We start from the raw sequence: 20017 nt of genomic DNA, 5'->3' as shown, positions 1-20017 counted from the left end.
CTGAATCTTACTTTACTTCTCTTAACACCGTTTCTCCCTATGAAATTCCAGAGGCAGAAAGACAAATGGGAAATCAGAGTTCCACTTTATTACTAATTGAACTGATGCTCTTTATCTCAGTTCAAGGCTATTTGAGAATTGGGTCACTACACATGACATAGACTCTTAGTTCAGTGGTCTTCGTTGTAGCAGCCAGTAGGCCAGAACATTTCTTCTTGAGAATGAAGAAGAGATAATAAATTTGCTTCAGTGTCCAGCTCAAAATGGGTAGGTAGGCCATTTGCTCCAGGCCTGAGTGGCACCTGGGAGCCTACAGGAGTGCAGCGGATCCTATGCTTGTCCATGACTGCACTGAGGCCAAAGGCAAGAGTATTCACACGGGGACATTTTACATCCAGTGAGTGAACTGGTTTAGTAAATGTGAGGCCTTCTTACATCTACTAGTAAATCTGGCTTAGTCACTGAGCTGCATGATTCATATCCATTCTGAATTTGAGTTTACTCATCATTACCATGAAGTGACAGTCCCTGTGTTGCTTATTCATCCTGTATATATTGAGTAACAACTGAATTGATAGGTATGAGGTCTGCTGGTAATCTGTAAAAGACTTGAAGAGATTGTGACCTTTCCAGTTGGAATCACTGTTGCAAATTTTAGCTACTGGCAACTTAATACTGTTAAGGGATGTTACTGGAATTGGGGATCACTTGGCTTCCTTATTTCTCCCCTGTCACCTCCACCCAGGATTCTGTTGGTAAGCTTAGGTATTCTTGATGGTGAGGACCAATGTTTATAGAGTAATTAGTAGGTATTTCATATATAGTTATATCTGGTTTCCAAACACTTTTGGTATTATCCCTCTTATTATAAAAACTGATTTATAGAAGTTTAGAAGTATAACTTTCTGTAAGTATGGCCAGGATTTGTAATTTATGTTTGTTTATAGCTGTAGGCAGCTCAAAAAATAAGTTCTAAATTCCTCATTTTACACACTACTCTTAGTGTTCAAAAAGTCTTTGTCATGATAAAAGTGAATAAAAAGAAGCTTGATTTTATTCTTATTTTTCATGTAATTTCTTTTATATCGGTACAGTGATATATAGAATGTGTTTTGTGACAGTATAAGTATTTTAGAATATAATTGTATTGTTTTCTACCATTTTGCAAAAATAGATCTAATCTGAATGTAAATGACTTTTTTCTATAAAAGTATAGAAAAGGGCCATCTCTTAAAAAAAGGCAGGGGGCTACCATCTCTTAAAGTTTTTTTTTTTTTTTTAAGGTAATTTGTCTTTAGATTTAAGTTCATTTATGGTTATTGTCTCCTGATGACTGCTTAGATAAACACATGATTTTTTGATTTTTCAGAATTGGTTTGCAAAATAGTTTTACAATGCCCAATACTGGATCATCTCTAAATGCCTAATGGTTCGCTTACTGGGGCTGCTATAACCTGCTTAAATTGTGATAGATACTGGAGATGTATATATATATATATATATATATATATATATATATACACACACACACACACACACACACATACATATATATATATCTCCACATACCATGTTATAGCAGAAGGTTATAGAGGATAAAGCTATTTGGAATCATTGTGTTGGAATATGTTGCTAGACAAAACTCTGAAAAGTCTGGATTCTTAGGAGTCCTTAACTATATTCATTTTAAACACATTGAGGAAATAAAGATTTTTGTTTCTCATGAAAGTCACATTGAGTGTATTTTTTTCTCTAATTAGAAAGAGTGAGGAACAACAGTAGGTTTTAACAGTAATGTCTCTCTCCTTATGATTTTATGTGGTTATAAAGCAAACCCACAGTTACATTTCAGGCATAGCCTCTCCTATGAGGTCTTCCATAAACTTACTCCTTTTCCTATATTCTCACCATCTTTGTTCTTGTAGTAGAACCTCTTTACAGTATATTTTAGTTTTTTTTTTTTATGTCAGCTTCACTCTCTCTTGTCCCCTATTTTAATAAACATCCAATCTTAAACTGAAAACTAACTCTTTAAGGTAGAGACCATCTCCTCCTTATTTTTGGCCTAAAGTTGGTGGTGCTTGTGTAGTAGGGTCTCTGGAAATGCTTTTCTAGCTGGGTAAATTAGGTCTGCCTTATGTCCATTTATAAGAGAGGTCAAAGGCTGTCCTGTAGGAAATACAACAGAATAGATTTCTTACCTTTAACAATGGAGGTGCCCTGGTTAGTGTCTCACTGAGGCTCTGACGGCCTTAATTTATGAGTCTGGTGCTATTTGAGCTCATGGTTAAAGCCTTACATTTTCCCAGCTTGAAGTTTTATTGTAATGGATGTGTGAATCAATAAGATCTATTTATAGAAATCATTTCCTTTTTGAGGAAATTTATTCTCTGAATACTTGGTATTTATCTTCCAATCACTTTCAAGTCAGATGAACACCTAGTGTCTTTTGTTGGACCAAGCGAAGCTGAGCACCATCTGTGTGCCTGGCACTGGGGGAGGTGAGTAAAACACAGTTTCTCTTTAGCAGGAGTTATTCAGATATGTTTTAAGCATGAAGAGAAAGTCCTGCTTTACAGCATCATGCTTTCAAACTGAGGAAGAAATAAGAGTTGAAAAGACTAAATAGGGATGAGCACTGGGTGTTATACTATATGTTGGCAAATCGTGCTCCAATAAAAAAAAAAAAAGACTAAATACATTTGCAGCCTTTTCTGCCTTTTTTTTTTTTTTTTTTAAAGCCTCCTCAGTTGCAGTGTTTGAAAACTAATAACCTGACCTTCCCTCTTCCTCATTTACTGCCTTTAAGGACAGCAGAGCATTCTGTCCACATGCCTTTTTTTCTCAGAGTATATGCTGCTCAGCAGCTGAGCCCATTGCATCCTGCTTTATCTTCCCTTCAGCCCCTCCACTTGTATTTTGCAAGAAATAAATTTTTAGTAATCTATTCAATACATTTGAAACAAGTTACTCAACTCTAAATGGCTCCCCAAATGCAGAATGACTGTGTAACTCTGCAATCTTTAGTTGGCTGTTAGGATAGCAGCACAGTGTCCCTCCTTTTCTCCCTCCTGCTGTGCAAGCCTCTTGTCCCTGGAGCATGCCATGCTTGCCCCTGACTGGTGCACCCTCCTCTTGGATCTTCATGTGACTAGGCCTCTTACTTCCTTCTGAGTCCCTCTCAGAGTCTGTCTTTTCAACAAACCCTTTTCTGACCACTCTTTTTCTGTAGCCTCCACTCTTTCCCACTGTTTTTGCCCTTAGCAGGTTTTTCTTCATGGCACTTACACCTAACATCTCCTATGGTTGTTTGTCTTCTCCACTTTATCTGATCTCCCTTGGCCATCCTATTTAAGATTTTACCCTAACTTTAAATCCCCCTTCCTTGTTTTATTTTCTTCCTAGCATTTATCACCCCTATGTTAGTGTTCTACTTACTTGTTACTTGTTTCCCTGCTAAAACAGCAGCTCCGGTAGGACAGGGACTTGGTGTGTTTGCTCCTCTTCCTTAGCCCTTCCACACTTAGAAGATTGCCTGGCACATTTTAGGCACTCAGTAAATACTTGTTGGGTGAATGAATAAACTCCTTCCCCATAAGGGGAAGGACCTTGTGTCTTGCTCACTCGTGTAGAGTATATACGTGGGAGGATAGGTAGGGTTTTGCATTTCAGAGTTTGAGCTCTGTAATGGGAAGCAATAGTAAGTTATGTTAACAAAGTGGCCTTTTACTTATCCTGTGTTGAGATCCTGTAGACAGAGCTTTTGCTTTTGCGTTTAACCAAAGTTTGACTAGCTGATTTTGTTTGGGCCAAATTTGATGATTATGATTGCTGGGAAACTTCTGTGGTATATGCTAGTTTTATGTTTTATATTGTCATTCTTAAATTATCATGTGTGTTTGACAGTGATGAAATTTAACCCAGTTTTGTAAAACTTTGAAATTATATTTTTCTGTCAGATGATTCATCTTTTTATTAGCTATCCTTAATATGTCATTGCTATAAAATGTATACACTTTGTGTTCTAGTTGCCTGGTTTAGTTGAAGTGCAAAGGTAGCATTTCTATCTTTATTAGCTTCCACAATTTGTGCTAATAGAGATTTCTATAAAAGGGATTTTTTTTTTCTTTTAGAATTTTTGATCCTTATGGCATGTTTTTGAAAGATTATTTAATTTTTTCATCTTAGGCCTCTTTTCCCATTGTAGAATCTTTCTAGAATGATGGAAGTAACGTAGTTTTAAAAGTTATATTTTGAACAGTTGTCTGTTGAAGTAGCATAGGGGTTAGAGCTTTGATTCTAGAGCCAACTTACTTAGTTCGTGTTTTTAAATAGCTTTTCTTAAATGTACCTCAGTCTTCTCAACTGTAAAATGGCATGATTGTAACACCTACCTCATAGCATTGTGAGAATGTTTAATGAGTCTGTGTATATAAAACACTGAGAACAGTGCTTGGCGCCAGATAAATGCTACTTATGTGTTTGCAATTTTTTTTTTTAAAGATTTTATTTATTTATGAGAAACACACACACACACACACACAGAGAGAGAGAGAGAGAGAAAGAGAGAGAGAGAGAGAGAGAGAGAGAGAGAGAGAGGCACAGACACAGGCAGAGGGGGAAGCAGGCTCCATGCAGGCAGCCTGATGTTGGACTTGATCCCACGTCCCCAGGATCACACCCCAGGCTGAAGGCAGCACTAAACCGCTGAGCCACCGGGGCTACCCTGTGTTTGCAAGTGTTACTGCAGGATCCTCTAGGAGAGTCTTGGCTTTATATACATCATATGCTTACTGTTTTAAACTTCTTATTGAAATAATCTTATAATTATGTAATAGTTGAATGGAGAATATGGGGAATGCCTATATATCCTTCACTTCTCCTTTCTTCCCATATAATCATAGCACATTTATCAAAAATAAGAAATTGTCACTGGAATAGTCAGTTCTGCTATAACATGACATATACATTCCTAAAAATCACTGACTATGCAGAATCATGCAGTGAAAACACAGGGCTTATGTAAAAAATGGGATTAATGGTCCAGCACTCAAAAACGTTCAGAGAAACAAGGTTAGGAAACTAAATTAAAGTCCTAACATATTTTTACATGTGTTACTTGGGTAACAGACATGCAAATACTAAAAGATGGCACTTACCTAAGAAAAAACTTAGCACAACTTCTCATGTGGAAATGGGTATCAGAAGAGTTGCGTTCCTGCATTATCGGGAAGTGAAGGAAGCAGGGTGGTTAGAAATCTGGTGGAAAGTTGTGCCACCAGATGCAGATGGGGGGGCTTCCTAACTCACTCTGGAAACTGAGTTCACTGGTAGATGTTTGGGAGTCCCTGCACCCGTAACCCGACATAACTGGGTTCAGTGTTCTTTGTGCACCTGGTGTTTCTTGTGGATGAAATTGGGAGTCAGCAAATGTGAAATTTGTGTTATGCTCCTATGTGTCATTAGAACAAACTTGCATCTTTAAATAGGATAGCAGAACTGACTGTACAATACTATTAACTAAATGACAGATTTATTTGGATATAATTAGTTTTTCTACTAATATCTCTTTTCTGTTTCCAAATTCAATCCAGGATACCATATTGCATTTAGATTTCATTTATTTTTAATATATGGAAATGAACTCTGTTGTATATATCTGTCAGGCAGGAAATTATTTGACGCATGTATTTGCTAGATAATGAAAATTGATACTTGTATTTGTATTCCTGGATCATTTCCAGAATCAATAAGGAAAGACTGAATTATTTAGTATATTTGAGATATTACAATATTTAAAGTATTTTATAGTTCAAAGTGGTAAAATTCTATTGATGGAAGTCGAATATCCAGAACATTGCATAGTCATCATCATAGGCAAGCTGTTACTATAGTACCTTGGCAGTTTGCTTGTAAATACCTGAGTTTAGTTAGATTATTTGGTGATTGAAAGTTTGAAAAGCATTCTGTAAATGTGCAGATGGGTTGTTCTTGTGTGAACCATAAAAATGTGTTACAGACCTTTCTGTTTTCTTTTCTGAATTTGTGATTATAAGAATTATTTGTTGACTTGTAATCATTCTCTGCCTTCAGCTCCATGGCAATTAATGTGACATCCCATTAATGCTAAAAATCAGAAGAGGCTGGGTAAAAGACATTAAGTCATTTTTGTTTAGATTGTGTAGAATGTCAGCCTAATCTTATGTCAGCACATACCTGGCTACTTAGAAACTGCTTTTTTTTTCCTAGAGCATAGAAATAGAAAGCACTTTCACCTGCGTTCATTTAGAACAACATTGCAAAACAGTACAGTAAAAGTCGTATGACAGCTCAACTGGCAAAGCATTTCTCCTCGTCAAGAGACCCAGGACCTCTTTGTGCCAGGCTTACTTAACTGCATGTTTGTCCCTCTCATTTTATTCCCTTGCTAACCCTGAAGCGTTCCTACTTTTCCTAGGACCTAATCCCTTTGTGCTGTTCTCTGCCCCACTTGATAATGCAGCAAGATGATAGACTAATTGGGTTCTTCAATAGTTCGATTCAGAATGAATATATCTTTCGTGCATTTGTAAGTCATGTTTTTGGTTTTGCATATTTTTAGCTTTGTTAAATTTAGGGACCATTAAGATCATTTGGCCATTATAAACTTTTATTTTTTATTTTATTTATTTTTTAATAATAAATTTATTTCTTATTGGTGTTCAATTTGCCAACATACAGAATAACACCCAGTGCTCATCCCGTCAAGTGCCCCTCTCAGTGCCCGTCACCCATTCACCCCCACCCCCCGCCCTCCTCCCCTTTCACCACCCCTAGTTCATTTCCCACAGTTAGGAGTCTTCATGTTCTGTCTCCCTTTCTGATATTTCCTACCCATTTCTTCTCCCTTCTCTTCTATTCCCTTTCACTATTATTCATATTCCCCAAGTGAATGAGAACATACACTGTTTGTCCTTCTCTGATTGACTTACTTCACTCAGCATAATACCCTCCAGTTCCATCCACATTGAAGCAAATGGTGGGTATTTGTCATTTCCAATGGCTGAGTAATATTCCATTGTAGATATAGACCACATCTTCTTTATCCATTCATCTTTCGATGGACACCAAGGCTCCTTCCACAGTTTTTAATTTTTTTTAGAAACATTTTTGATTGTAAATGCATAGTATCAAATTTACCATTTTAACCATTTTTCAGCATACAGTTCAGTAGTAAACACATTCACCTTGTTCAACCAGTTTCTAGAACTTTTTGTCTTGTGAAACTAAAACTCTGTGCCCACTAAACAACTTTCCATTTTCCATTCAACCCAGTCTCTGACCAGCATCATTCTGCTTTGTGTCTGGATGATGTTTTCTACTCTAGGTGGCTCATGTAAGTGGAATCATGAGATATTTGTCTTTTTTTGGCTCTTTTATTTCACTTAGCATAATATCCTCAAGGCATCAAATACTTTTAGTGGAATTAGTTATAATTAAATAAAATTTAGATTGGCTTGACATCCGTGGGTCATGTTTCTACTTGTGCTCTGGAAGTACTGCCCAAATGAAGTAAACGACGAAGATGAATTCTAGTTTGAGATGCAAGGTTACTGTTATTGCCTAATTTCCTATGGCAAACCTTTTCATCTTTTTGTGATAAAGAGAGGATACAGACTGAAGGGAATGTTTAGTCTCTACCTTTTATTTTCTAAATCTTGGGTTTGAGTAGCCAAGCATAGAGACTTTTTCTGTAATTACAATAACATAAGATTTATGTGCTAAAATAGCAAAACATAAATAGGCATTTTATTAAAATTTCAAATAGGACAAATTTGATTTAGGTCAAATTGATTTTATAACCAGATGACATTGTTTCCATTCTTTACAATGGAGAGGTAGATTGTTACTACACTTGCCATTTCAGATTGTTGATGCTTTCATATTCTGCATTAGTTGGTGATTTTTTTTTTCAGAAATGAAGTAATTAAATAATTTGAACTATCTTTTTCAATGAAGTCTCAGTGGAAACACTAGGCAGCTTTCAATTGGGAACTGTAAATTTTTATTTGTTTTCCTTGAAGGGCAACAGAAGACTGTACCAGAATTAATTAATGGTGGCTTAGTTTCATAGTTTTAAGGATACTCTGGAAGTTTCTCTCCCATAAGAAGCATATTAATATTTCTTTTGAATCAGGTACTGAGTTTTGAATTTTAATCTTTTTAAGTGAAATTTATAACAAATCATGAGTACCTATGAAACTGATTTAAAAATTTAAGCATTTCTAAATTGCTTTATCATATTTTGTTTTCATTGAAAGAACAGTTTAAAGAAGATGAAGGAGTCATTCGAAATTGTGTGACGTCAGTCAAACGTGTGATCCCTGTCCATAGATAAATTAGAATCTAGCAGGTAAGATCAGGCTGGTTAGGTATAGATGTAACTATCATGTAATTAAAATACATGTTATAGGATGAGTTTAGTTAGGTTTGAGATAGGAGAGGTTACTGTCTGTTACAAAGGAGGTAAATCAGGAAAGCCTTCTTGGAAGAGGTAAGGTTTGCTCTAGACCTTGAAAGTTGAGTGTGACTTTGATATTGAGAAGTTTGAGGAGGAAATAGTTGTCTAAATATTTAACCTGAAATTGTTTTACTCACTCAGTCTTCACCTGTACAAAAGATGTTCTCGGTGAATTCGTTAGTTGAAATGAATTTTTAAAAAAATTTATTCGAGAGAGAGAGAGAGAGAGAGAGAGAGAGAGAGAGGCAGAGCACAAGCAAGGGGAGAGGGAGAAAAACTGATTCGTGCTGATTAGGGAGCCCAGTGTGGGACTAGATCCCAGGACCTGGAGATCATGACCTGAGCCCAGGGCAGACGCTTAACCATCTGAGCCACCAGGCAGCCCTGTTAATTGAAGTGAATTAATGCACAGAATTTGAATAAACAATCAGGAATTTCTTTTTCCTTATGTTTTTATGTAGCCTACTTCTGTTCATAAAGATTTCTTTTTTCCTTCACTGTTAAAAAGCAGTTTCCGTTGGTCATTCTGTTGGTCATCCCCACTGTAATTTTGTTGTAATGGAAATATCACCTAAACTGTAGCCTGGAAGATAAAATAATTATGGGAAAAATTGGAGCATTGCATTTACCTGTTTGATTCTCAAGAGAAAAATGAAAATGTTTCTTTTCCCTTTAAAATTGAAAAGTTGATTAGTTACCTAATCAAAATTCAATTCCCATATGTGCAGTTTATTTCTGAATTGCTGTGAACAAAGAACAATAAATTGGTTTGTATTTTAGGCTTGCAATAAGTATTTGGCCTTCTGTGGTGAGAGGAGTATAGAGAGTACTTTACAAAATGGGATATATTGGCAGTTCCTGAATCCAAGAATAACCTGATGTTTGGATCAGAAAGGAAAAGCTAATCACCTCAACTGTCTGCGAGCAGGGTCTGGGGCTGGCAGTGGGTTAATTGGTTTAATTGTCTCCTGGCACTGTGGGCACGTTAGATCTTGACTCAATTAGTTCTTGTCTTTCTATTTATGTAAAGCAACAAGATGGATTTAGGGCAATTTCTTTGATTAAGAAGGTGGAAATGAATATTTCAGAGTAATTTTTATGGGCTTTGCAAAAAAGTATGATGATACTGATATTTTGTATTTGATACTCTGAGAAGTACTAAGGAAATGAAGGTGTGCTGATTTGTTGATTTCCTCTTTTTTACTTACAAATCAATTTTATGTTTTACATAAAATTCTCACAGCGTGTTGATGGGTGAAACAGAAAAGGGATTGTTACCCTGCTTTCAGGACAAAAAATTTGAGAGGCATTAGTAGAAATATATGCTGAAATAGGGAATCATTTTGAAAATAACTTTAATTGCATGATCGTTTTAATGTATGTGTAACATTGTCAGATGTTTTTAATGTGGCTTAATGCAGTTCAAAGTTTATAATTTTATTTGAAATTAAGACCTCTTTGAGAGAGTACTTTTTAAAAAACTAATGTACTCTCCTAAAAATCTGTTACTAGATTCAGCATTACTTCCTGGTACCAAATTATATTCTTTTCATAGAGATGAGATTTTTCTTTCAGTATTCATTTTCCTCCAAACTTTAAGTACCCTGCCCAATAATTCTGAACATGTGATCCTTAAGTAGATTATAACATCTTCTGAATGGTTGAATTACCTTAGGGAAATAGTCCCTATAATTCTTCTTGATCACAAAATGTCTTTTCCAGTCAAGATTTCATTAATATGTAAATACTTGTCTGTAACAGCAGTGAATCTCTTTATCACACTATATTTAATTAACATATAAATAACCCTGAGAGACACTTTCCCAATTTCTGATATAGCCAAGCCTGTTTAAATATTGTATTTGTAATAAGAAAAATTCTATTAAGAATCAAATTCATATTTCATATACAAAGTACATACATACACTACTTTAAAAAATGTTTTGACCTCTTTGTTTACCCAATTTTTAATAACTGTAGAAAAAAACCTCCATGACATATGTAAATGTTGGGATCACATGACATGGTACTGACATATTTGATGTAGAGAAGTGGCAGTATGGTAGTACTCTGGGAAGATCAAAGGCTTTTTGTCAGAATCTGAGTGTGTGTCTTGGCCCTGATACTTTGATAGCTGTGTTACCTTTGAGAAGTCCCTTAGCTTCTATAAATTTCAGTTTCAAGTGTGGGACCAGGGACATTGCGAGGTATTGTGATGATTGAGTAATGTAAGAGCGATCAGTGTCCTCTGTTACTGTTTCTAGCATATCACTGGCGTTCAGTGTACAGCAGTGGTTAAGGTAGCAGAGGGTATGGCTGTGGCAGCAGCAGTACCAGTGTTTTTGGTACATGTGGATAAGCATGTCATGTTACAAATATCTTGTAGTTTCAAGTGCATTAAGTAGGCTTGCGAAAGACTGATGAGTAAACAAAATGTAAATGTAGTAGGGAATATCCTTCCCTGCAGATACTGATGCCCTGATTTGCCCATCTGGGACAGCATCCCTTTCTTGATATCAGGTACCTGAGGTTCCAAATTCTTAATGAAGTGGCTGCCTAGTGAACCTTAGTTTGAATGCAATTTTAAAGTTTTTAGCTTCACTTTGTATTGAATTATATATACAGGAACATGAACAAACTGTAAATGTGTAATTTATACAGTTGATATATTTGTACAATTGATGTACAGTTTGGTGCATTTGTGAACAAGTTGAAGAACCACATTGTGAGCATCCCTTATACCCTCTCCTATTACCCTCTTGTAGTCACCTCATCTAAGAGAACCACTATCCTGACTTCTGATGCCAAAACTTAGTTTTGTCTGTGAAAGAAATGGAATGGCTTGTGAGGACTTTTTTACATTAAACTCTGGAAAAGCATAGATAGCTATTCTCAACAGAGATCAGATTTCTTCAAATTGGATACTTTCCTAATGCTGGATGTACATTGATTTTTTTTTAATAAAGTGTGTTTCTTATAGACAATATAAGATTGTCTTATATAACAATATAAGATTGTTGATCCTTGAACAAGGTGGGTGTTAGGGGCACTGACTTTTACTCTGCAGTCAGAAATCCATGTGTGAGTTTTGATTTCTCCAGAGCTTAACTACTAATAGCTAGCTTACTGTTGACCAGAAGTTACCAATAGCATGATCAATTAACATGTATGTTGTATGTATTATATACTATATTCTTACAATAAAGTAAGCTAGGGAAAAGAAAATTTTATTAAAAAATTGTAAGGAAGAGAAAACAGTTATAGTACTGTATTTATCCGAAAAATCTGTGTATAAGTGGACACACATAGTTCAAACTGGTTTTATTCAAGGATCAGCTGTAATGGAATCTTGCTGTTTAATCTGGCAGTCTCTGCCTTTTAATTGTCATGCTCTGGCTATATACATATAATGCATAGTTCAGTATGGCTTAGTTCAAAGCTTACATTTTGGTTATTTGTTTATCATTTGTTCTATTTATTTATTATTTGCCTTTTTCTCTTTTCCTGCCTCTTTTGAGTTGGCTGTTTTTATAATTCCACTTAATCTCCTTTATTGAATTATTAACTGTATGTGTGTGTATGTGTGTGTGTGTGTGGTTGCTGTAGTGTTTACAGCATGTATCTTTAGCTTATGGTGGTCTACCTTCAAATAATACAGCAAAACTTCATGTATAATGTAAGAACCTTTCCCCAGTATTTTTCCATTTTTCTCTCTGCTGGCTTTTGAATGATTGTTGACCTATATTTGACTTTTACGTATGTTATAAACTCCACAATACATTTTTTGTCTTTTTTTGTTTTAATCAGTAACTTCTTTAAAAATTAAAAATACACTATATATTTGCACATGTATTTACTGTTTCCACTGCTGTTCATTGCCTTTTGTAGGTCCAGATTTCTATCTAATACCAGTTTTGTTCTGTCTGGAAGGCTTTCTTTGGCACCTCTTTTAGGGCTAGTCTGCTGGCAACACATTCTCTGCTTTTGTTTGCCCAAAGAAGTCTTTATTTTGCCTTTGTTTTGAAAAATACTTTTGCTGAGTACATGATTCTAGGCTGTCACTTTTATCCTTTTAGTCCTTTAGAGGTTGCGCACCTCTGACGTCTTCCATTGTCCTCCATGAGACTGGTTTCATTCTCACTGTTTGTCTACATCATGTGTCTTAACTTTCTTTGGTTGTTTTTAAAATTTTCTTTATAACTAATTTTGAGCTCTTGGACTATCATGTGCCTTGATGTGGTTTTCTTCGTGTTTGTTCTCATTGCTGCTTATTGACTTCTTTGGATCTACACCAAATTTAGTAAATTCATGCGTATTATTTCTTCTAATATTTTTTTCTTCTCTCATCTCTCCTCCTTAATACAGTCTTTTCGGGCTACCACTTATATGTGTGCTAGCCCCTTGTTCTTACAATTCATTTTTTGTCCAGTCTTTTTCTGCTTTTCATTTTGGATTGTTTCTATTACTTTGCAAGTTGACTACTTCTGTGGTTTCTGCTCTTAATGCCATCTTAATGCTCTTAATGAAAAGTGTTTTCATCTGAGCTGCTGAGTTTTCATTCCTAGGAGTTAGATTTGGACTTAAAAAGTTTTTTCTATCTCCATATCATGTTATTGGTGTTTCTTGGTCTTGTTTAAGAAATTGGTAAAAAAAAAAAAAAAAAAAAAAAAAAAAAGAAATTGGTAATTCTCCTAGTTATAGGCCTTAATTTCCTGCTCTTTTACATACCTGGTATTTTTTATTGGATGCCAGACATGTAGGTTTGCTCATCTCACCAGATGAGTTCTTATCTCTGTTGTTATGGAATGTACTTGGTCCTTTGTCATAATGCATTGTGTGTGTATGTGTGTACTATTAGGTTAGCTTCTCTGTGAAGTTGATCTGAATAGATTTCTTAATTTATAATGGGTTAAATTAATCCATAATGGGTTTCCTTAATCTGAAAATTACAGAAAGTGTTCTAGCAATGCAGGTATAGGGCTGTTTATTTGATATTGTGTCTAGTTTGTGAATAATCTGGAGCCTATTTTTATTTCAGGGTCAACACTCACCTCTTCCTGAGTACTTCCTGTACTTGTTTCTGCTTTTGTGAATGAGTGTTTACTGTGTAGTAAGAATCCGTACTAAAACATATTAGACCCATTTTCTTCAATTCTCTAATATTTTTCTTTCTTTCTCTTCCTACAATCTCTAATTTAACTTTGAACTTTATCAACAGTAGAAATGTGTTAGAATTACTTGCGCCACAGATGTTTAGACCATTGTCTTCCCAACCACAGCCTGTGGAATTGACATCAGAGCCTCTCTGTCTACATTTCTGGGATTTTTGTTTCTTTAGTTATGATTGTATGTTAGTCTGCAGTTAATTTGGACTAGATCCAAAGAATTCATGATGGAAAGGCTCTAAACAGACTTGTACAGCAATATCTTAGGGCAAACCCCCTTTTGTGCTGCTTTGTTTATTTAAAGCTTAGGACTTTTCACATCTCTTTGTGCTTATACATGCTCATATACAGCGCAGAGCCACTTGCAGTATACAGTACCTGCAGTGTTGCTGATGGCATGGGTATACTATAGGAGGTTGTACAATCCATTTCAGAAATTTTAAATCAGAAAAATTTGAACAAACCCTAGAGTATATTGTCTAAATCTGTAGCCACAGAGCAAGCAAGCATATTGATCTTGAACTGTAAATACCCTGTGGTTTATCCATCTACCTATCCATTTATCTATCATTAATTATTTATTTAGCGAGGTTTAGGGCAGCGCCGGTGGCGCAGCGGTTTAGCGCCGCATACAGCCCTGGGTGTGATCCTGGAGACCCGGGATCGAGTCCCACGTCGGGCTCCCTGCATGGAGCCTGCTTCTCCCTCTGCCTGAGTCTCTGCCTCTCTCTCTCTCATGAATAAATAAATAAAATCTTAAAAAAGTATTTAGTGGGGTTTAAATGAATGCCAGGTATTGTATTAAGGATATAAAAATGACTAAAACCTTGAAGGAGCTTACAGTTCAGTAAAGGAGCAAGACACAAATAAATGTACATATCTTATGTGACCTGTGATGGGGTTATATCCTGATAAACCCGTTGTTGAAAATGCATTTAATAAACCTAACTTACTGAATATCCTAGCTTAGCTCAGCCTACCTTAAACATGTTCATAATGCTAGACTACAGTTCGGGAAAATCATCTAACACAAAGCCTATTTATAATAAAGTGGTGAGCATCTTATGTAATTTATTGAATTACTCAAGTACTGAAAGTGAAAAACAGAATGGTTATATGATTACAGAAGGGTTTTAAGTAAATTGGGTGTTTATCCTCAGTAGTCAGTTGCATGGCTGACTGGAAGCTGTGGCGCACTGCTGCTATCCAACATCGTGAGGGAGTATCATACCACATAACACTAGCCCAGGAAAAGAGCAAACTTCAAAATTCAAAGTAGTTTCTACTGAATGCATATTCCTTTCACACCATCATAAAGTAAAACATTGTATATTGAACCATTCTAAGTTGGGGACTGCTGATAATTCTGTGCAGTGACAGCAGTAACAGGAATACATTAAAAGTTTAGTAGTGGGGAAGAAAGTCGTAACCTTTTTTTGGGAACATTACAGAAGGTTTCAATTGTTTTTCCCTCTAAAGATCACTACACCGATTGTTCCAATTAAAGACAACGTTGTAAATATGCATGCCATGAATTAGACTACTTTTCTATCCATTTAGTTGAGGAATATTATATATATTTATATATATTATATATATAAAGTGCTGAATTTATAATTTTTAAATTATAATTAATAATTTTTTAAAATTATTTTTAAAAAATATCAATCCACATTTTTTTCCTATTGCCACTATATAACTTGGTTTCTGAAGTGTATATATATATATATATATATTTTTTTTTTTTTTGACAAGTTTAAGAGAGTAACACAATGCATGCTTCCTATTTAAAAGGTGCTTGCTGAGTAATTACTTCCTTGAATCATTTTGCCGATATTCTTAGGTACTTAGGGTATAAAGTGCCCTCATCTGAATCATTTGTGTACAAATAATCACACCAGTGGTGAGGTAAATGTTGCAAGAGTATCACAGTCTTAGCTATGTAGTCTTAGTTGGCTCATATTTTTTATTTATTGTTCAGATTAAATTTTTTTCTTTTTTTAAGTTAAAATATAGTTGACACACAGTGTTACATTGACTTCAGATTGGTTTCAGCATCAAATTAGTTTCACAACATAGTTTTTTGACAAGTCTATACCTTCTGCTATGCTCACCACAAGGGTTATTATCATTTGTCATCATCCAATGCTATTATAGTACAGTTGACAATATTCCCTACGCTGTGCCTTTATTCCCAGGACTGATTCATTCTGAAACTGGAAGCTTCTGTCTCACTACCCTTCACCCATTTCGCTCATCCCCCACCTATCTTCCCTCTGGTGTAACCATCAGTTCTCTGTGTTTATGGGTCTGTTTCTGCCTTTTGTTTCTTTAAGTTGTTTGTTTTTTAGATTCCACATATAAATGAAATCATATGGTATCTGTCTTTCTTTGTCCAACTTACTTCACTTAGCATAATACCCTCTAAGTCCATCCATGTTGTCACAAATGGCAAGATCTCAGCTTTTTTTTTTTTAATGACTGAGTAATACTCCATTGTATAAGTGTACTAGGCATCATCTTTATCCATTCATCCATTGATGGAACTGGGGTTGCTTCCACATCATGGCTATTGTAAATAATGCTGCAGTAAATAAAGAGGTGCATGTATCTTTTCAAATTAGTATTTTCATTTTCTTTGTGTAAATACCCAGTAATGGAATTACTGGATCAGATGGTTTTGAGGAATCTCCATATTGTTTTCCATATTAACTACATCAGTTTACATTCCTATCAGCAGTGCATGGTGGTCTTTTTTCTCCACATCCTTGCCAACACTTGTTTGTTATTCCTTGTCTTTTTGATTCTAGCCATTGTGACAGGTATAAGGTGATATCTCATTGTGGTTTTGATTTGCATTTCTCTGATGAATAATTTCTCATGTGTTCAGACTAAGTTTTATATCTTAATTAAATCTTATCTTTTCAGTTCTTAAAGTTTGTTAGTTGTTTTTGAGAGCTCTGATACTAGAATGAAGAGAATATCAGTGGATCTGTTCCTACTGATCATTTGTTTATTTACTTAGTAAGTCAGGCTCTGGAACCAGGCTGTCTGGGTTAAATCTCAGCTGCAGCTTTTTTAGTTGTGTGACTTTGCATGTTAGTAAACATTTCTATGGCACTGTTTTCTCTCCTATAAAATGAGAAACATGATACCTTTTTCTCAAGATTCCTGAATTTATATATGTGTGAATATAATTACTTAGAGCTTTGTATTTAGGCTCACACATAGGAAGTGGTATGTGTGAAATATCCTTGCGGGGGGTGGGCACCTAGGAGGTTCAGTTGGTTAGGCAGCTTCCTTTGGCTTGATCTTGGGGTCCTGGGATCAAGCCCCACATTGTGCTCCCTGCTCAATAGGGAGTCTGTTCTTCCTCTCCTTCTGCTACTCCTGCTTGTGCTCTCCCTCTCTGTCAAATAAATAAATCTTAAAAAAAAAGCCCCAAAGTATGCCCATTCAGTGTAGTTCTTAGAGGCACGAATTTGCGGGGTCTTGATCACACTTCCTGTGTCTTGAGATCTGCACAGGCATTGTTTTGCTGTTTTCTTTAGTTATATGAGTAAAAGGAAGATTAAAAAAATTATTCTTTTTTGGCCAGCCTGGGTGGCTCGGCAGTTTAGCGCTGCCTTCAGCCCAGGGTGTGATCTTGGAGACCCGGGATCAAGTCCCACGTCGGGCTCCCTCCATGGAGCCTGCTTCTCCCTCTGCCTGTGTCTCTCCCTCTCTCTGTGTGTATCTTTCATGAATAAATAGATAAAATCTTTAAAAAAATAAATTATTCTTTTCTTCTCTAAACCTCTGATTTAAACTCTTAGCATTACAACCTTATGTAGGGTCAGGGCTTGTAATGTACATTGATAAAACATTCATAAACATTTTGGTACATTTCATTAGCTTTATAGTTGGTAAATTCAGTTGTCATATACTTTTATCTTTGTCCTGGAAGGTTTTGCTGCTTTAATTAATAGACTAAAGGAGATTGGTCAGGGTCTTGTTATCTTTAAGTAATATGAAATAAGGGTTTTGCTGCTATTCAGTCTAAATAACAGAACAGGAAGTAAAATTGACTTGATTTCTCTTACGTTACTTCCTTGACGGTGGTTGGCACTGTAGTTTTGAGCTTCTCCCATATGAAATGGTCCTTCCTCATCAGTGTTTAGTTGGCTCTTGAACCTCACATCTTTCAGTATCTTCACATTGAATATGTGTTCTTCCTTACTGAATGAAATACTGGCTACTCTGAAGCTGTAGTTGAGTTTATGCTATAAATGAAAGTTAAAATTCACCAGTTTTAATTCACCCGTATTTTCCATAGGTGCAATACTATAAATATGAAAATCATCACAAAAATTAATACAAATAGAAACATTTATAAATACTGTGTGTAATACCTCATGCTGAATATAAAAATTACTACATAAATGTTTTGGGGATTTTAAAAAAATGTTGTCTATTTTAGCTTATTCTTATTAAAATATATGCCATTGAGGTTGGGTTTGAGGATACCTTTCCTCCCCTTTCCCCTCTCAGTAACTTTGCCTGTAGCAAACATAAGTCTTCTTCATTGTTCTGAGACCTTGAGTGCCTCTTCTTCAGAATGAGGGTCCTCTGTCCAAGCAAGGGACAGGTGATGTGGTAGTGTAAGGTCAACTGACCTCTGTAGTCCTCTGTTGCCCCTTGTTTTGTTGACAGCAAACACCTTGGTGAAGAGTAGCCTTTCTTACTTAACTTTTCTGAGAGAATTTCCTTTGAAGTTTGTGGCTTTCCCTTAAACTTTAATGATTTCGCTAACTTGTGCTCAGAAATAATTGAATCATCCTTTGGTTATGGTAAAATATTTATTTTCAAACTTTGTTTTAAGGGTTTGGGAGAGAGATGATGCCTTGTGGATACTGTTGCTTATTTCTCTGTCATAAATCAGTTCATCACTTCTTATTACTGCTTGTTATGTTGGCCAGGTGCCATGTATTCAGGATGGTGTCAGCAGAGTTTATTGCAGTTGTTAGGTATTTGTAAATATAATCATTGATATTATTTATATTATGTTACTATTTATCATAAAGTAGATCTTGAAATGTACCCAGTTACATATATCTTATATTTTACTCTCCATGAAAACCTTTTGCTGATGTTAGGAATAATGATGCTTTTTATGATGTTTGAACATTTATTATATATCAGGTACTACTCTAAAGTCTTTAGGTGTACTACCTTGATTCTCCCCAAATCCAAATGAAGTTAATACTGTCGTTCTTTCTGTGTCACTAATGGGGAAACTAAGGCACAGGCAATTTATTTATTTATTTATCTATTAATTTTTATTTATTTATGATAGAGAGAGAGAGAGAGAGGCAGAGACACAGGCAGAAGGAAAAGCAGGCTCCATGCACCGGGAGCCCGACGTGGGACTCGATGCCGGGTCTCCAGGATCGTGCCCTGGGCCAAAGGCAGGCGCCAAACCGCTGCGCCACCCAGGGATCCCAGGACAGGCAATTTAAATAACTCAATCAAGGTTACACAGCTGTGCACAGTAGCATCTGTCACAGAGGTTGGCTTCCAAGAGCATACTCCTAAGTATAATGGATCAGAATTCAAGAAAATATTTGTCTAGTCTTATCTTCATTTTGGGCAGATGATATTACAGAATTTGTTAAATAGATGAAGCAGCAGGGTCCCAGGGAATAGATGCAGTAGCTGGTGGAGGGGGGGAGGAGAATCCAAGTCCTGGAGGTGTTTTTTTTTTTTTTTTTAAGAATTTATTTATTTATTCATGAGAGACACACACACACAGAGGCAGAGATGTAGACAGAGGGAGAAGCGGGCTCCCTGTAGCCTGAAGTGGGACTTGATCCCAGGACCTGGGGATCACACCTTGAGCCGAAGGCAGATGCTCAACCACTGAGCCTCCCAGGCATCCCAGTGGAGGTGGTATTTTCATGCTGCTTTCTCTTATACATTGCTAACATCTGAGAATACAGGTTAAGTTTCAAAATAACTTCATAATCTGCTATATTTTCTAAGTCCTGTATTAATAGAAGTGAATCCTGTTGGTCCAGAAGAGAACTCTGAATGATGCCTTAAGATAGTTTTTTTTCCAACCTGGCATTCTAAATGACAGCTAGCTTTTTGACTGGTTTCCCAAGGAGTTTCAGACCAGTTTGATGTGTTCAGTGATGATAACCACAGTGTAGTTTACATGTGGGCTCAAGTTATTATTTCTTGTCCTTTATTTACCAGAACATTTTCTTCTATGCTGAATAATAGACATAAATATAACTCCACGTCTTAAACCCAGCACATAAAAGGTGGCAATTAGTAGTAACTCACAGTTTATTTTGCCTTTTATTTCCAT

General features: G+C 35.9%; 1 protein-coding gene across 1 annotated transcript in view; it reads left to right on the top strand.

Annotated features, from left to right (window-relative positions):
* Positions 1-20017, top strand: part of NBAS (NBAS subunit of NRZ tethering complex) — a 322484-nt gene that overhangs the window by 98332 nt on the left and 204135 nt on the right. The window lies entirely within an intron of this gene.

Source organism: Nyctereutes procyonoides, unplaced genomic scaffold, assembly GCF_905146905.1.
Source record: "Nyctereutes procyonoides isolate TBG_1078 unplaced genomic scaffold, NYPRO_anot_genome, whole genome shotgun sequence".
Taxonomy (NCBI): domain Eukaryota; kingdom Metazoa; phylum Chordata; class Mammalia; order Carnivora; family Canidae; genus Nyctereutes; species Nyctereutes procyonoides.
The sequence above is the reverse complement of the archived record's forward strand: the minus strand, read 5'-3'. Positions and strand labels throughout refer to the sequence as shown.